The sequence below is a fragment of the Capra hircus genome, chromosome 16 (genome assembly GCF_001704415.2).
Source record: "Capra hircus breed San Clemente chromosome 16, ASM170441v1, whole genome shotgun sequence".
NCBI lineage: Eukaryota > Metazoa > Chordata > Mammalia > Artiodactyla > Bovidae > Capra > Capra hircus.
In genome coordinates this window covers 27695618-27713301 of record NC_030823.1, presented here as the reverse complement: position 1 = coordinate 27713301, position 17684 = coordinate 27695618, and positions in this window count along the sequence as shown.

The window sequence follows — 17684 nt, the reverse complement described above, 5'->3', positions numbered from 1 at the left end:
GCTGTTGTCTGGTTTTGGTATCAAGAGTAATGGAGGTCTCCTAAAATGAGTTGGGAAGTATACGCTCATCTCTTTTCTGGAAGAGTGTGTGAGGGTTGTTGTTATTTCTTCCTTAAATGTTAGTGGAATTCTCCAGAGAAGCTATCCTGGCCTTGAATTTTCTTTTTTCTTTTTTTCAAGTGTGAACTTAATTCCTTTGATTATGAGAGCTATTCAGGTTCTCCTTCTTTTTGAGTGAGCTTTAGCTTTCAGGCTTCCCTAGTGGCTGCTTCCAAGCAGGAGATGTGGGTTTGATCCCTGGTTCAAGAAGATCGTCTAGAGAAAACGGCAGCCCACTCCAGTATTCCTGCCTATTAAATCCCATGGGCAGAGGAGCATGGCGGGTCACAGTCTATGGAATCTGAAAAGTCTGACACGACATAGCAGCTAAACAACAGCAACGAGTTTTAGTAGTTTGATACTTTCAAGGAATTTGCCCCATTTTACCAAACTGGCATTGATTGGCATAAATTTATGCATAATACTTCCTACTGTTCACTTAATGTCTCAGGATCTATCTTTTCAAAGAATCAGCTATTGGTTTCTTGATTTTTTTTGTTTACTGTAATTGATTTTACCTCTTATTATTTCTTTCCTTTGGCTTGTTTTGGGTTTAATTTGTTTCCGCACACAACCCCTCAATTTCTTAAGGTAGCTTAGTTTTGTTTTTTAAAAGCTTAGGTTTTTCAGTTGGAGACCTTCTTTATCTAATCATTTGAAGCTATGAGCTTTCCTCTAAATGTTGCTTTATCTATTCTATAAATTCGATATATTGAAAGAATTTTTTGCATTTACTTAAAATATTTTCTCATTCCCTTTGTGATGTCTTCTTTGATACATAAGTCATTAATATATATTTTAAAGTGCATTGTTTAATTTCCTGATATTTGGGAATTTCCCAGATGTTTTCTATTGCTGATTTCTAATTTAATTCCATGTAGCCAAAGAACGTATTTTGTATATTTCAGTCCTTTTTATTGAGACTTGTTTTAGAACCCAGAATAATCTCTCTGGGTAGATGTTCCGTGTTCACTTAAATAGAATGTGTCGTCTACTGTTGTCAGGTAGAATGTTTTGTAAATGTCAAGCAGGTCAAGTAGCTTGGTAGTGGTGGCAAAGTTTAGTCGCTAAGTCGTATCCGACTCTTTTGCGACCCCATGGACTGTAGCCCTCCAGGCTCCTCCATCCATGGAATTTCCCAGGCAAGAATACTGGAGTGGGTTGACATTTCCTTCTCCATGATAGTGTTGTTAAGGTCTTCTCTATCCTGACTGATTTTGTGTACACTTGATCTATCAATTACCAACAAAGGAGTGTTGAAGCCTTTAAATTCTGAGTTTGTCTATTTTGAATTCTTTTTTTTTTTAATCAATTTTTAGATTATGTATTTTGAAGCTCTATTTTAAGATATCCACATTTATAATTATGTCTGGATAGATTTAGGTTGATTGACCTCTTTTTAAATTATGCATGTCTTCATGCCTAAGTTACATTCCTTGTCCTAAAGTCTGTTTCATCTGGTATTGGTACTACCACTTACGCTCTCTTTTAATGTGTACAGGATATATCTTACTCCATGTTTTTACTTTCAGTCTGTCTATGTCTTTATATTTAAAATGGGTTTCTTGTTGATAGCATATAGATGGATTTTTTTAATCCAGTCTGATCATTTGCTCTTAATGGGAGTGTTTAGGCAATTTATGTTTAATTGTTGTTGGTAGAGTTGTATTTACATCTATAATCTTGCTGTTTTGTCTTTGTTGGGTCTGTTCTTTGGATGATTTTCCCTCTCTTTTACTGCCTTTTTGGGAATTCTTATGTTGACTCACTCATTCATATTTAGCTTTTTTGGTTTGTTTAGTGTTTGTGCTAGGGTTCATATCATGTGTCTTTAATATATCACAGTCTACTTTCAGATATATTATACACTGCATGTACAGTGTGAAAACATTAGAGCAGTATACTTCAGGTCCTCCCTAGTGGCTTTGGAATAGCTTTCTGCCTGGGCTGTGGAGGAAAGGTTTCCTTCAAAGGAGGCGGGTTTCCGCATCTGTTCGCCCCAGAGCTGTCGATCCTTAATGGCGTGCATGTGCCGCCAGGGGTGGCTCTCTCTTGCTCTGTACTTTTGGAGACCCAGCCTAGAAAAGAGTTTGCACGTGAGTGTGAGTTCTTTTCTGGTCCTCGCTGCTGTCATAATTGATACACTCGCCCACACTTGGCTTTTAAAATCTTGTTAAATTTTAGTTTTTCTTCCTTTTCTCCAGTGGCATCACCTTTTTCTCCCATGCTCAGCATAACATGGCATGCTCAGTACAGCCCTTCTCTGCTTGGATGGGTCTCTTACCCCTTCGAATTCAGTTTATTCAGGTGCTTTATAATAGCTCTGAGATGGGCTCAAGGAAAGTTACTGTTTTTCTCAAGTCTAATGCATTTCTGCATCTTAAGAATGGTGAATTGGTACTTCCCTGCTGGTCCAGTGGGTTAAGGCTCTGCACTGCCAGTGCATGGTCAGGGAACTAAGATCCCACACGTTCGCTCATGGCCAAAAAAAACGGAATGGTAAAACTAGGAAATATATGGAATCTCCCCAGACCAGGGATTGAACTGTGTCTCCTGCATTGATTCGTATCAACTGCACCACCAGCTAAGTCCCATATTAACCATTCTTAAGTGTGCATTTCAGTGGCATTGCGTATATTCATGGGTTGTGAAACCATCACCAATGTCCATCTCTAGAAATTTTCATTATTCCGAACTGAAACTCCATTCCCATTAAACAGTAACTCCCATTTCTTCTCTGCCCCAGCCCCTGGTAATCACTGTTTCACATTCTCTGTGAATTTGACTCCTCTGTGTACTTCATGCAAGTAGAATCATGCAAGATTTGTTCTTATTGTTTATGGTTTACTTCAGTTAGCATAATGTCTTCAAGGTTTACCCACGTATGTCTTCTTTGGATAAACATCTGTTCATGTCTCTTGCCCACTTTTTAAATTGGGTTGTTTGATCTTTTTTGTTCCTGTGATATAGACATTCTTTATAATATATATTCTGGGTATCAGTCCTTTCGCAGATAAAATGATATGCAAATATTTTATCCAATTCTTTCGATTGGACAGATGGATTTTTTTTTCCAGTTGAAGGAGCCACTTGGAAAGGCAGCGCCTCCTCCTGTGTTTTTGTGTTGTTCTGTTTAATAATTCATTTGGCTCCATAGGGCCTTCCTTGGCGTCATGTGGCTCTTTCATTGCAGCACCAGGGACTCTAGTTGTGACACACAGGCTCCAGAGCGCGCGAGCGCGTGGCCATGGCATGTGGGCCTGGTTGCCCTGAGGCATGTGGGATCTTAGTTCCCCAACCAGGGATGGAACCCACATCCCCTGTATTGCAAGGCAGATTGTTAACCACTAGACCACCAGGGAAGTCCCCAGATTGATTTTCTGAAGGCTTTTGCTTTCTTGCAGCATAAGCAGAATTGCTGAACCTTTTAAATAGTACAGAGGGAATAGAGAGCAATGATGTTCCCACATCCATCCACTGGGCTTCCGGATTATAATGAGAACTAGCTTCAGAGCCCAAGGTCTGGTGAGGACAAAAATTTGTCACAGCCAGTCGGTGATTATACATGTGCATTCCGTAAGCTTCTTGTCTGTAGTCTCAAAGACCTTTATTTGACTACCTACCTTCCCAGCATCTTCTGTCTGCCTTTTTTTTTTTTTTAAGGTCCTTTTCTCAACAATCTGTGAGTTTCCTGCCTGTGTTGTCCCCTACCGTGATTGTCAGGGACTCCTCAGAGTTCAGCCTTTTTGAATAAGGCAACCACAACAATAGCCGGAAGCCTCAGTTAATTGTCTCTGAGGACAGCTACCTGTCCTGGGAAACCTTTCACCATGAAACTGGCTGTGAAAGGGGAATGGAATCTTTTTTGGAACAGATTCATTTAGCTCTTTAATATAATTAGATCCCTTAAAGAATTAAAAATCCTGTGGCAAACACTGCCTTTATGTTTCATGTATTAGTATCCTGTGAATACTGTTTCTGCCTGAGGGATCATGTGCCTCTATAGCATCTTTGGGAAATCTTCGTATTATACAACAAAGCACTCAGTACACCTGTAGACCATCTACCCGTGGAGATCACAAAAAATCAAAGGGAAGATTCTGTTTCTTCTGGCCCCAAAATGGGTGTGCCACAGATCTCTGTAATACATTCTGGCTCCATGTACTAATTGCTAGTATCTGAACAGGCTGCCTCCCTCTTTCTTCAGTTTCCCAGTCTTTCCAAGACAGCCCTGTCTACCCATCTACCCTGTCCCGTGTGTAGGGCGCACACGTGCTAACACCATCTGTGAAGTTTACAAAACACAGCTTTTGGGGGGTGACTTGTGTGTATCAACCTGTGAAATGGGAAGCTTGGACCAGATGAACTGATCTCGGAGATGTTTTATGACAGAACCTCTTCCCTCCCGGCAGTTCTTTCATTCTAAGACGGGACATAGTTCCCTTCTGGTGTCCGTAATACGAAGATCTCTATCCTGGCCAGAAAGGGCCCCAAATTCTGGAGACAAATTTAAAGGAAAAATGAGTGGCTAAGGCAAGCTCCAGACTCACAACAACCTCAGGGAGAAGGTGGCCACACTGCTGGTGATCTGATGTGGGCTGGGGGCAGAGCCACCAGTCTGAGCCCCTGAGGCTGTTCCCATGGTTGCTGACTCATGGAAATTTCTCAGGCTGGAAGCCTCTGAGCCCAAGGAGTCTGCAGCTGTCTAGTTCCACTGCCTTTTAACAATGCGTTAAAAACAAAAGGAAACAGTTTACCTACCTAAAAGCATATAATCATTTGTAGTAGAACCAAAATTAGATTTGGAGCTAACCATTCATTCACACAAGACCTGTTTTGATACCTCGGTTTTCTCCAGTCATTTTGCAAGACGCCTTCCTGTTATTTCACCATAAATGTAGACCTGTTGACACTGCCCCCGCCTCTTTCTGGCTTGTGCTTCAGTCACTTCAGTCATGGCTCTTTGGGACCCTGTGGACTGTAGCCTGGCTCCTCCATCGTGGGGATTTTTCTAGCTAGAATACTAGAGTGGAATGCCATGCTCTCCTCTATGGGCGGTCTTTCTTACCCAGGGGTCTAACCCGAGTCTCCTTTGTCTCGTGCATTGACAGGCAGACTGTACTGCTGGGCCACCAGGGAAGCTTTTTTTTTTTTTTTTTGGCTAGTTTTGCTGTTGCTGGCTTTTATGGAGAATTTTCTTCTATCCAGCTGGTTTTACTGTTAACACTCGCTCTGGAGGAACCGCGCTGCTACCAAAGTACAGACAAGACTGCTACCTCCATAAAATGATGGTTTGGAAGAGGAGGAGAAAAAACCCTTGATTTGTTTCTACACTTGGGCTGGCAGGTGCTTCTGGAGAGAAAGTCCTTCATCTCTGCTCTACATCACCTCACCTCTCTGCCTTGCTTCCACCCGTCCCATTCCATCCCCATCCCCCAGGTCCTCCCTGCATCGCTGAGGTTCTCTTTGCTCCCAGCTGCCTTTCCCTTCCATGTAAGCATGTTCACGTTCCATCCTATGTGTGTGTATATATATATGTTTGTTTGTTTGGCTCCAATGCAGGATCTTCGATCTTCGGTTCAGCATCGTTAGTTGTGGCACACGGAATCTAGCTATGGCATGTGGGATCTAGTTCCCTGACCAGGGATCTGCCTGGGCCCCCTGCGTTGGGAGCACGGAGTCTTAGCCACTGGACTGTCCCCCTCACGGAAGTCCCGCTCACTTTCCATCTTAAAAAAGGCTAATGTCTCCTGAGTCCTGTTAACTTTTGCCCCATTTCCTTTCCATCACACACACATGGGCTACTCAGGAAGTCCCAGACTTCTTGCCGTTGCAGTGCCAGGCTGGCTTCTGCCCTCACCAAAGATTACCAAGTCTCTGTGGTTAACCGTTGGCACACGCATCCTGGACTGCTTTACCATACTGATCCTGTTTGCAGCTTCCTTAAAATCCTCTGCTGCACTGGCCTCCAGCATCCTCTCCCGACTTCCTTCTGAGCCTTTAGGTACTTCTATCTTCTCCTTAACCTCCGCTTCTTCCCGTTTGTCACCTAAAGGCCAGTGTTCCCGGGACTCTGGCTGCACCCCTCTTCTGCACCGGGGAGGCACCTACATGATTTAGGGGCCGCCTCTTCTGTAGTCCAGGAAACAGGAGCTCCTCTGTAGTAAACAGTGGTTTAGAGAATCAGAGGAAGGGAGCCTCCTGATTGGTCTTCAGACCCCATGGAGAGGCTGTGAGGGCACAGGGGCCCTGGAAACCTGCATGGGAGATGTGGACTCAGGGCTTTGCTCTCAGCTCTCCGATCTCACAGGACTCAGCAGTTAGTGCTGCTGCTCTGCTCTGCTCTGCCTGGCCCATGCCCCTCCCCTAGCTTCCGCCAGCTCCTGGCTTCACTGCCCAAGTACAGTAGGGGTGGGGGGCTCCGGAAAAGGGGTATCATCACTGAGCAGGACTCGAAGCAGACTTAGTCCGTAGGAGAGGAGAGGTGCTGGAGGGCCCACGGGGAGGGAGGGCCGTGCCAGAGGAAACTGCCAGAGAGCAGGGTGGGAACATCTCCCTCAACCTGCCCCTAACCCAGGCTGCTCAAATGCCAGGGCTTGGAGGCAGTTTGGACCAGTGCCCCAACAGCACAGACCCTCCTTGAGCACCTACCCCCACCCCCTGCACCCCCTCGCCAGATGCCGGTGATACTGGGGCATCAAGCCTAGCAAGGACCCTGCTGTCAGACAGCCAACATCCTGCTGGATGCTGGACGGACAGACCAAGGAAGCAAGAAAAATGTCAGACAACGAAAGCGTGATGAAGAAAGTAAAGATAATGGCGGGGGGTGGAGGGGGTAGGCAATGGGATAATGAGCAGGGGGCCACTAATCTGGCTTGGACAGGGGTGATCAAGAAGGTTTCTCTCGGGGGTGGTTTTGTCAGGCCTGAGTGGGAAGACAGCCTGTGCAGACAGGTTAAACCAAAGTGTGACATGGCCTGCTGTGTGTGTGTTTGGCTGCACCGGCTCTTAACCACAGCACACAAGATCTTCCTTCTTCCTTGTGACACGGAGGATCTTCAGTTGCTGCATGTGGGGTTTAGTTCCCTGTTGTCCAGTCGCTCAGTCATGTCTAACTCTTTGCAACCCCATGGACTGTAGCCCACCAGGCTCCTCTGTCCATGGGATTTCCCAGGCAAGAGTACTGGAGTGGGTGCCATTTCCTCCTCCAGGGGGTCTTCCCAACCCAGGGATCAGATCTGCATTGGCAGGCAGATTGTTCTCTGCTGAGCCATCTGGGAAGCTACAGAGTATCCACCCCTTGAACTGAGTAGGTTTGCGGTCTTAGTCACATGGGAGGAGGGGGAGGGAAGGTAAGTCTTCCAGAGGCTTGCCTTATCACGGTTGGGGGAGGAGGGTTGAATGACATCCTTACAATGGGGCAGCTGCTCCTGCTCCTAAGGAGAGATGCCCCAGTTTCACAGTGCTCTCCAGATAGCTTCTGGATTCTCCTGTGGATGTTGGAAACTTTCCCCAGAGCTGCCCTCTTCCTCAATCACCCATGTCAGTGAACTGTCTCCTTTTTTTTTTTTTTTGGCCTTGTACCTTGTGGGATCTTGGTTCCCTGACCAGAGATTGAACCTGGCCCCTCAGCAGTGAGAGCTTTGAGTCCTCACCTCTGGACCATCAGGGAATCCTCAGACTGTCCTCTTTAGGTTCTCTCCTCATCAGCCCCCAAGTCCTGTGGATTCCCTCCTCCCAAGCACTCTCCGGCCAGCAGGCTCTCCCCAGGGCCAGCCCCCATTCTCCATTCACCTCCCCACCCACCCATGCATTCTCTGCAGGCAGCCAGAGAGCTTTCCAATAAGCAGATCTAATCATGTCCCAGAGGATTCTAGGTAAAAGCCAGGCTAATTACAAAGCTCACACCATCGCTGCTTCCACCTCCCCATTCGCCTCCAGGACACACCCCTAGAGCTCCTCCCGTTGTTCTGTGGGGCCTTTCCTTTGGGGACGCATCTACTCCCTCCTGAGCTTCGAGACTCCAGAACCCTCTGTTGCCCCTGTCCTCACATGGCTGCCTACCACAGCCCAGGCACGGGTACCAAATCGGCCCTTCCTCGCCCCTCCTCTGCAGACCGGAACCCAGAATCCCTCGAGCACCCTTTATCCCGATGTCTCAGGGTTCCTCCCAGAACCAGGCCTGCATCATCACGGGAAGAACGCCATCCCTTCCCAGGAGGGGAGGAGGCAGGATGCTAAGAAGAGAAGGGAGTGAGTCTTTTCGGAAGAACTGACAGACTTGGGAAGTTGTGATGGGATTGCTGGGTGGCCTGGCTGGGGGAGTGGCACCAGCAGGCGCCACCGGGCACGGCTCACTGCCACCAGCACTCCAGTGCCCGCACAGTCGCTAGTCCTCAGCCCGTGTCCACAAGCCACTTTATGAGCATGAATTGGGGAGGGGGTGACAGGGAAGGAAGGGCAGAGGTGGCTCTGCCATCTCCCTGCAGCTCTCCCAGCTGCGAGGCCTCTGGAGTCTGCCCTGGTGGCGGCAGGGTGGGGAGAAGACGGGTTAGTCTGTGTTCACGTGTATCTGCTCAGAAAGGTCTCCTTCCGGGTCAGGGCGGGGCCAGGGCACCCTGGGCAAGCTGGCTCGCTTGAGGCCCTGAGGGCTCCCCTAGCTAGGGGTGCTTCCTGCCCCCAGGGCCCTATTCTCCCTGCCTGAGTCACCTCTCGTCCCTCTCTCCCCACCCACCAGTCTCTCCCCAGCTTCCCATAGCTATTTTCGGATTTTCTGAGCTTCACTGCGTGAGGGGTAGGTGAGGAGTACGTACAATCCCACCAGAGGCAAGGGGTCCCTGCTGAGTGAAGTAGGACAGTTACTCAAGCCAGTAAAAGAAGTGGAAGAGGACTTCCCTGGTGGTCCAGCGGTGAGGATTCAGCGCTTACCTTGCCAAGGGCCTGGATTCAATCCCTGGTCGGGCAACTGAGATCCCACAAGCAGATCAGTGTGGCCAAAAAAAAAAAAAAAGTGGAGGGAAAGACTAGGGGGAGACTGTTCATGAATAGAGGCTACCATCTGAAGTTCACGTCCGCCTGACGGAAGAATAATAATGGCTGAAGCTGATGTTCATGGTGTCGCCCTAACCGTGGTGCTAAGTGCCATAAGCCTGCTCTCCCCATTGTACAGAGGTGAACACTGAGCCTAAAGAAGTGAAGTAGTTTTCCCAATATAGAGACCAAATCTCAGCTCTTCCCAGAGCTGAGACTCAGATTCAGCCAAATGTAATGAAGATTGTGGCCTCTAGAGTAGACTGCCTGAGGTCAAACCCCAACACCAACCACTCTCTGTAAACTTGGGGGAGCTACTTAAGTCTCCGTATTTCCATTCCCTCATTTGTAAAATGGTAATTAGGACAGAACGTACCTCAGGTCCCCACTGAGGAGAGAAGTTAACACCTGAAAAGGGCTTGGCAGGGGGCCTGGTGCACGGTCAGCAATCCACAAACGCGGCTAGTACTATTCACTGTTGTGACCAGGCTGCAGACCAGGAATTGGCCAGCTGCTGTTCTGCTGGGCCATGCGGACCTCTGGTTCAGTCACCCTAGCCCGGACTCAGAAGGCCCTGCCAGATCTGCCGTCTTCCTGGAGCTGGAAGATGATACACATGACGCCTAAGTCTTATCCAGTCAGCTGCTGGGGGGTATGAGTGGATGTCACTAGCTCCTCAGCTCCTGCACTAAGACTCCCCACTCTCCTGGCGGGCTGCAGAATTGCTATTTGGACTAGTATTACTGATTTTCCCTTTTGCTTGGAGTTCCAATATGGTTCAGACAGTTCTGAGCCTGACTTTATGTAGAAATTTGATACTTTGTTCATCATGGATTTTTTTTGCTTGAGGAAATTTCTTTTTTTTTTTTGGCCGCCACATCTTTGTTTCCCGACTAGGGATTGAACCCAAGCCCCCTGTGGTGGAAGCAAGGAGTCCTAACCACTGAACCACCAGAGAAGTCCCCCATGAGTTTTCACTTTTTCTGTTACATTAAAATATTTATCTTGTTTACTGACTTTGCTGGCACCTCCTTAAGTTGTTTGGTTTTTTTTTTTGATATGTGTGTGACTCTGCTGGGTCTTCATCACTGTGAACAGACTTTCTGTAGTTGTGACAAGCGGGAGCTACTTTCTAGGTGTGGTACACGAGCTTCTCATTGTGGCGGCTTCTCTTGTCACGGCCTGTGGACTCCAGGGTGTGCAGTCTTCAGGAGTCGTGGCTCATAGGCTCGGTAGTTGTAGCACGTGGTCCTTGCTGCCCCGTGGCATTTGGAATCTTCCCAGACCAGCACATGGGATCTTAGTTCCCCAACCAGGAATCGAACCTGCGCCCCTGTCGTGGAAGCACACTCTTAACCACTAAACCACCAGGGAAGCCCCCACACCCTTAAATTTTGAGCCTGGGAATTTCTTGGCATTCTAGTGATTAAAACTCTGCGCTTCCATGGCAGAGGGCACAGGTTCAATTCCGGGCCAGGGAACTAAGATCCCATGTGCTACACGGTGTGGCTAAGAAAAAAATAAGGGTGGGGGGCAGTTTAGCCTGAGGCAAGTGCCTCACTCACCCTGGTCCCAGCCCTGCTCCATAGGGCCGACTGATGTCCTTACAGTATGGCAGAGGGCTTCCCAGGGCCCGTGATCAAGGAAGAAGCTGCAAAGCCTGCTACGGCATAACCTTGGGAGACACTCCATCACTTCTGCCACGTCCTGTTTGTCACACAGGTCAGCCCTGTTGAGTATGGGAAGGACTGCACAGGCCCAGGAATACCAGGATACGAAAATCACGGGGCCATCCTGGAGGCTAGCTGCCATACCAGTTTCCTCCCAGAGACCCAGGGGTTGAGGGAAGCCTTCACAGGCTGGAACCAAGTTTTCCCTTCTTTCCTTATTTCCCTCCATTACGCCCTGAGTGGTATGACCAGGCTGGGCTACCAGGGCCCATGCAGGCCCCACTCACGTGATCACAGTTCATGGGAGAAGCACCTGACCCAATCAACCCTCCCCGCAGAGTTTAATTTGGGAGTCAGTCCCCATGGTGGCAGGTGTGACCCGTGGGTGATTATTTCCAGCTGGATGGAAACATGAGCCATGAGAATTGAGAGAACTTATCCCAGGCCTCCCTCAGCTCCCACTGTCCATGAGGCCAAATGACATCCTTGCTCTGCTTTGTCCATTGTCTGGGGTTTAGAACCAGTAATAAACTCCCACTTCCTCCCAAGTGTATTTGAGTTTCTGTCACTTCATCATCTCTTTGTCGGTGGCCTGCTGTGAAGATGCTGCGGGATGGCTTCTCAGAGTCAGGCCAATGCTACCTGCATCCAAATCATGTAGAGCTCCTGTTGAAAATGTCGGTGCCCCGGACCCCACTGCAGACTCGGGGGAGGGTCCGGGAACCCACGGTCTTCACGCAGCAGCCTGGGGCCTGGCTGGGACAAGGCAGCAGCCTCTTTCTACTTTTCCATTGTTCCGGCCTGTGGCTCCCCAGGTGCTCACGTGGATGGGGATGCTCATGGCATGGAGGGCCCACGAGGGGGGTGTGGGCTTACAGAGTGAGACCAAGTAGGGTGAGGGCCTGTGAGCGTCCAGGCTGAGCTGCAGCCAGAATCTGAGAGGAGGGAGAGCTATCCCAGATGGTAGCTGGGAGAGGCTTCTGACTGCACCTTGTTCTTGATGGGTGGTCTTGACATGTCAACTCACAGCCTGTCTTCCCGGCTCCCCCTAAGCCCATGTCCCCCACCTCCACCCCGTTAAAAAGAAAAGGTTGACCCAATGATTGCAGAGACCCCCTCTAGCTCTAAAACTATTGACTCTGGGACTTGGGTGGTTTACTTTGCACAGGCTTGCTTGCCTTCAGGTTGCTCTCTCTGGGTTGCTTCCTGAAGGGTGGGGACCTGCACGCACCCTCCCTAGCCAAGGGCCGATCTCTACATTTGTTTGTTCACTTCGCTCCTCCGCCAGGGGCTGAGGTTCCTTCTAGGAAGCAGGTGCCGAGGAGGCTGGGCACTTCTGGGCGTAGCCTTGTTTCCATAGCACCTGGCCACCCTGCCAGGCGGATGTGGGTTCCTCCTGGCCGACACTCAGAGGAACTTGGGCTCCCCCATTTCCTGCCACACTGCTGGATCACACAGAGAAATTACGGGACATGCAGTAAGCTGGGATTTGCAGGTACTGAACTCAGTCTTTCATTCAGGCGAGTCCTTCTGGAAGGTGCCAACCAGCAATAGCAATGTACCTGGGAACTTGATAGAAATACAAATTATTGGACCCCACTCTATACCCACTAATTCTAGGGGTAGGACCCAGCCATCTGTGAGTTAGTGAATCTCTAGCTGTTTCAGATGCACATGAAAGTCTGAGAACCACTGCTTTATCCATGTGCCTGGACTCCCTCAGTGTCAGCACTGAACATCTTGAGTCCCCAGAAACCTTTTAGTCCCCACCACACTGGGATGGTTGGTCACCCCTACTTTAGGCTTTATGTTTCATTTCCCAGTGCTGTGAAACAACACTGCCCCCCAGAAGGCAGTGACCTAAAACAATATGACTTTGTTAATGAATCTGCTATTTGGGGGTCAAGAAGCAACAGAACCTTGTATGGAACAATCGACTGATTCAGGATTGAGAAAGGAGTACAAACAACAAGGCTATTTATCGGCACCCTGTGTATTTAACCAGGGAAGCCCTCCAAGGTGTTTAAGTGAGGCACCTGACGCTTTGGGAGAATCTTCACCAGTGAGATGAAGGGGTCAGGAACTGGAACCCTTGCTACGAGGCCTCCAACGCCCAGGCCTCATCTTACCGGCTTTGGCGCCTTCTAGTGGACACAAGTGGGCCGACCTGGCCCGCAGCTTTTTCTGAAGCCGGAAGCTAACCCAGCGATTTACCTAGTCACTCGGTTGCCTTTGGACTTTTTAGTCCCAAATCCACAGGCCAGCCAGTCTCCCACTAGACTTGGCAGGCAGTGGGGTGCCTGCTGGATGCCAAGTCAACAAACACTCCTCCTGAGATGGGCAGGGACTCACACCAAGACTCTCCCCTTTAAGTCCCACCCAGCACTGTACTCAAACGTGTGCACAAAGTGGGCATAATCAGAGCAGAATGACATGACCCAAATGTCCATCGAGACCGGGAACACTGTAGGAAAACGAAATCCGAGGGGCAGAGGGAAAGGTGGGCAGCTGGCCAGAAAGCAGCATCCTGTGAATCAAGGCTCACATTCTCCTGTTCCAGAAGCTGCCTCATGGAGAGAAAAGGAAAGCGGGAACAAAACTGACTTTCCTTTCAAAATATTTAGAAAGGGAAAATATTTTTTAATGAGATTAGTGCAAGTAAGAGAATATGCCCTGCAGTGTGAAATGCTGAAGTGAGAAACCAATCAGATGCTCCTTTAACCCCGCAGCCATCAGGAACCCACTGTTGCAGCCACAGTAATGGGAAGTTCACAGCTTTTTAATTTCCTTCTTCCAGAGTGACAGAAAAACTGAATGAGGATGCTCATACCTCCCCCAGTCGGAACTTCCCCTCCTTCATCACCTTCTCCCTTTCTAGCTTCCCATCCAAGTGTTTTTAATAATTAGAAGGAAAGTTAACCAACCACCTTTCAAAGATATCGTCACAGGTACACTCAGGAATTGGAAATAAGTGGTGCAAACTGGCGGTGGCCCAGCAGGCGCTGGAGGGAGTCCCCGAATGCTTTTGCAAAAGTCAATGAACCCCTTTGATCGAAACTTTGGCTTTTGTTTTTGTTTTGGCCCCGCCACGAGGCTTATGGGATCTCAGTTCCCTGAACATGGACCACAGCAGTGAAAGGGCCAAATTCTAACCACTGTCCCAGGGACGCGGGAATCTGGTGGGCTTCCGTCTATGGGGTCACATAGAGTTGGACACGACTGAAGTGACTTAGCAGCAGCAGCAGCAGCAGACCACCAGGAAACTCCCGATCAAGACCTGGTTTTAACTATAAAAGGAAAATACTGATATTTCATCCTCCCAACTCACAGGGACTTTACAGGGATTCAACTTGAGAGGAACTGAAACATGTTCAAAGGCGGGGGAATTCCCCAGCGGTCCAGTGGTTAGGATACTGCACTTTCACTACCAAGGGTATGATTCAGTCCCTGGTCAGAGAACTAAAATCCCATAAGCTATGTGGCACAGCCAAAAAAAAAAAAAAAAACTAAACATTTTCAAAGGTGGAACAGGACTGCAAGAAATAAATGACCCAAACAGGGACAGGGGGACGTCCCTCCTTCCAGAGTGTGTGGTCCTAGGATGGCTGTGAGGATTGGTGCGTGGGTCTGGAGCCAGTGATTATCAGCAGCATGTTAAGCAAGGCACTATCAATTCACTGGTTACGTTTTCTGAAAAGTGAAAGTCGCTCAGTCATGTCCGACTCTGCAACCCATGGACTATACAGTCCATGGAATTCTCTAGGCCAGAATGTTGGAATGGGTAGCCTTTTCCTTACTCCAGGGGATCTTCCCAACCCAAGGATCAAACCCAGGTCTCCCACACTGCAGGCAGATTCTTTACCATCTGAGCCACCAGGGAAGCCCAAGAATACTGGAGTGGGCAGCCTATCCCTTCTCCAGCAGATCTTCCCGACCCAGAAATCGAACTGGGATCTCCTGCACTGCAGGCAGATTCTTTACCAACTAAGCTATCGATCTTTCAATAAAATCATCTGGTTAGACTAGGGGAAAAAAAAAGATCAAACACTGATTCTATGGAATGTTATGTAGTAGCTAAAAGGAGTATGCAGGACTGGAAACATTTCCAACAAGCATATCACAGAATGACATGCACAGTATGATTCCAGTTACTGAAAAAAACCAACCCAAACCCGACCTATGGCTTACACATCAGTTTAAAATGTATAAGAGGGGAGTGAGGACACACACCCTGGTTGGGGGGGGTGGGAAGAGTGAAGGAGGCCTTTCGTTTTACACAACTTTACTGTTTATCTTTTCAGTTTGTGTGAGTGTGTGTTTCCTTTTGCGTATTTGGCTGATCAGGTCTTAGCTGCGGCATGGGGATCTAGTTCCCTGACCAGGGATCCAGCCCCGGCCCCCTGCACTGGGAGCTCGAGTCTTTCCCTGGACCACTGGGGAAGTCCTCTTTTTCAGTTTTTAAGAGGTAAGAAAACAAACAAAAACCTAACCTGACTTCCTGCTTCTCTCCCGGGAAACAGCCCCCCTCCCAGCCCCACCTCCTGGGCCATCAGACTCCCCAGTGGCTCTGCTGCCCTGCCCTCAGGATGGCCTTCTCAGCCTCACACCAGGCAGTTTAAACTCCGCTCAGGCCTTGGCTAGTGGTGCCTGCCTACAGCATCATCCCCAGTGGGGGCGGAGGGGTATTTCAGAGCCTAATGTGATCCAGCCCCTCCTGCTGGAGACCCCTGAAGCTCTCAGCATCAAACACTTGGTGGGCTGTCAGCATTCACGCTGCCCTCCCACTGAGGGCAACGTGTGAGCCATCCTAGGAGGCAGGGCCTTTCCTCCCACTTCAGAGGCTGTAAGGCACCCCCTCTCCTGGGCAATGGGGTGCAAGTGCAGACCCGAGCTTGGGCAGTGGGAGCTCCCCCAGGAGCAGAGCTTAGAGCTGAGTGATGGCAGGTGAGGGGCTGCGTGTAGCCGAAATAATGGCAGCAGCCTAGACTCCGTTGGTCCCTCTTTGTCTTCTGAGCCCTCGGAGTCCCTCTCAGGTGTCATAGCTACTACTTGTGTGAGGGACCCTGATAAGTGCAATAACCCGTGACCCGTGCATCCAGCGGCTGCTGCTGGTGCAAGCCGTTCCCTCCGGTGGTTTCCCTCAGTAGTTCCTCCCAGATGTTTAGAGTGGAGCCTGTGACTGACAGGCTGCCTTTTCCGGGATGTAAGAGGCTTGGTGAGCTCCCACTTGCACCTTTCCTGGCCTGACAGGGCCTCACCTGGCTGGGCAGGCTGCCCATGGCCACCACCACTGAGCACTCCTCAGGGAGGAGCTGTAGAGAGGCTTGGGCTGGGGAAACTTTTGCTGGTGATGAATCCTCTGCGTGTACTGCTGTCGAGTGTCACTTTTACAAGCAGTCAGCTCCAGCCCTCAGTAGGGCCGCTTCCCGGGTGCCCTCACCACCCCCTACCAGCCCTCAGACCCTCTTCAACTTCATCCCCGCTGGGCCCATCTTCTCCAACCCAGACAGAGCCCCGAGCCTCTCTCTTCCAGGCGGCTTCTCACTGCCCTCCAAAGCCCCTGGGCTGCCAGGCTCCAAACAGTCCGCTCAGATCTTTCCTCTGCTCAGCTGGACACCTTCACCTGACACTAGACGTATTTACTGAACCTCTGCCGCGTGCCAGGTTCCAGAGCCTGGAGGCAGACAGAGGCCCTGGTGGTGGGCTCTCTACTCGTCCCCCAGATGCCTCTGACTCTTCCGGCAGCAACCACTCCCCGCCCTGCGCCCGCCGACTTCCTCACCATCTCCCCCTGCTCCCCACGTCCGTCCTGCTTCAGTCCTGCACAGGAAGGCAAGGCCGGAGCCCTGTGCTCGCGGAACGCTCCCCTCGCCTGTCTGGGCTGCAGCCGCCCGTCAAGTAAGAGCCTGTCTTCTCCGGGCAGCACCCAGGAGCCGGGACCAAATCAAATCCTCGGCAGCAGCAGCAGCAACTCCCTCGCCCCGTTCTGACTTCACAGTCCAGGAAGCGGCGCCTCTTGACTGGGCTCTGCAAATAAAGGGCGACTTCTGAAAAGCAGAGGGTGCCGGGGACTTAGGCAGCTAACTGCCTCCCTCACAGGGACGGGGGCGGCCTTTTCCCCGCCTCTGCGCCTCGGCACCCCCGGGGGACTGCCGGGGAGGGGTGCGGGTCCCTCGTCCGCCAGAGGCTCACGCTGGCCCCGGAGACCTGGGTTCGGGTCCGGGCGGTGCCGTGTGACTCAGAGCGTCACCTGCCCTCCCGGAGAAGGTGTTCTCGGCGGCAGAGACGGGCGATCACCGCCGCCTGCTCGTCTCACCCGCGAGGGGCGAGGCCCGGGGGACGGCGGGCACCGGGCCTGGCGAGGCCGCGGGTGCGGAGGGGCGGGGCTCGCGGCGGACAAAGGGCGGCGGGGGGCTGGCGGGGGTCCCTGCGGGGCTCCTCCTCGCTCACCGCCACCCCCGCCGCCTCCCCGCCCGGGGGCCCCGCGGGCGCGCCCCTCGGCCGGTGGCCCGAGCGGAGCCGCGCGCCGCCGCGACAATAGGCACCATTTCCGCTCGGCGCGGCTCCCCCTGGCTCCTCCCCGCGGGTCCCGAGCGCGAAGGCGTCTCTCCCGTTTTATAGACCAGGTGTTCCTGTCGACTTCATTGATTTTTTTTACAGAAGTTCAGTTCCATCCAAAAGTGCTTCCTCCTCGGAGAAAAGGGGGCGCGCGGGCGCGAGGCCCGGACACCCTCGCGCGCGGGGGGGAATCCCAGGCTGCCGTCGCCCCCGCCCGGCGGCGTCGCGGGGGGAACCCGCGCTCCCGCTCCTTGCCCGCGGCGGCCACCAGAGGGCGCCCGGCGCCGGCCCCCTCGGTCCTCCCGCGCCCCTGCGGCCCAGACCTGT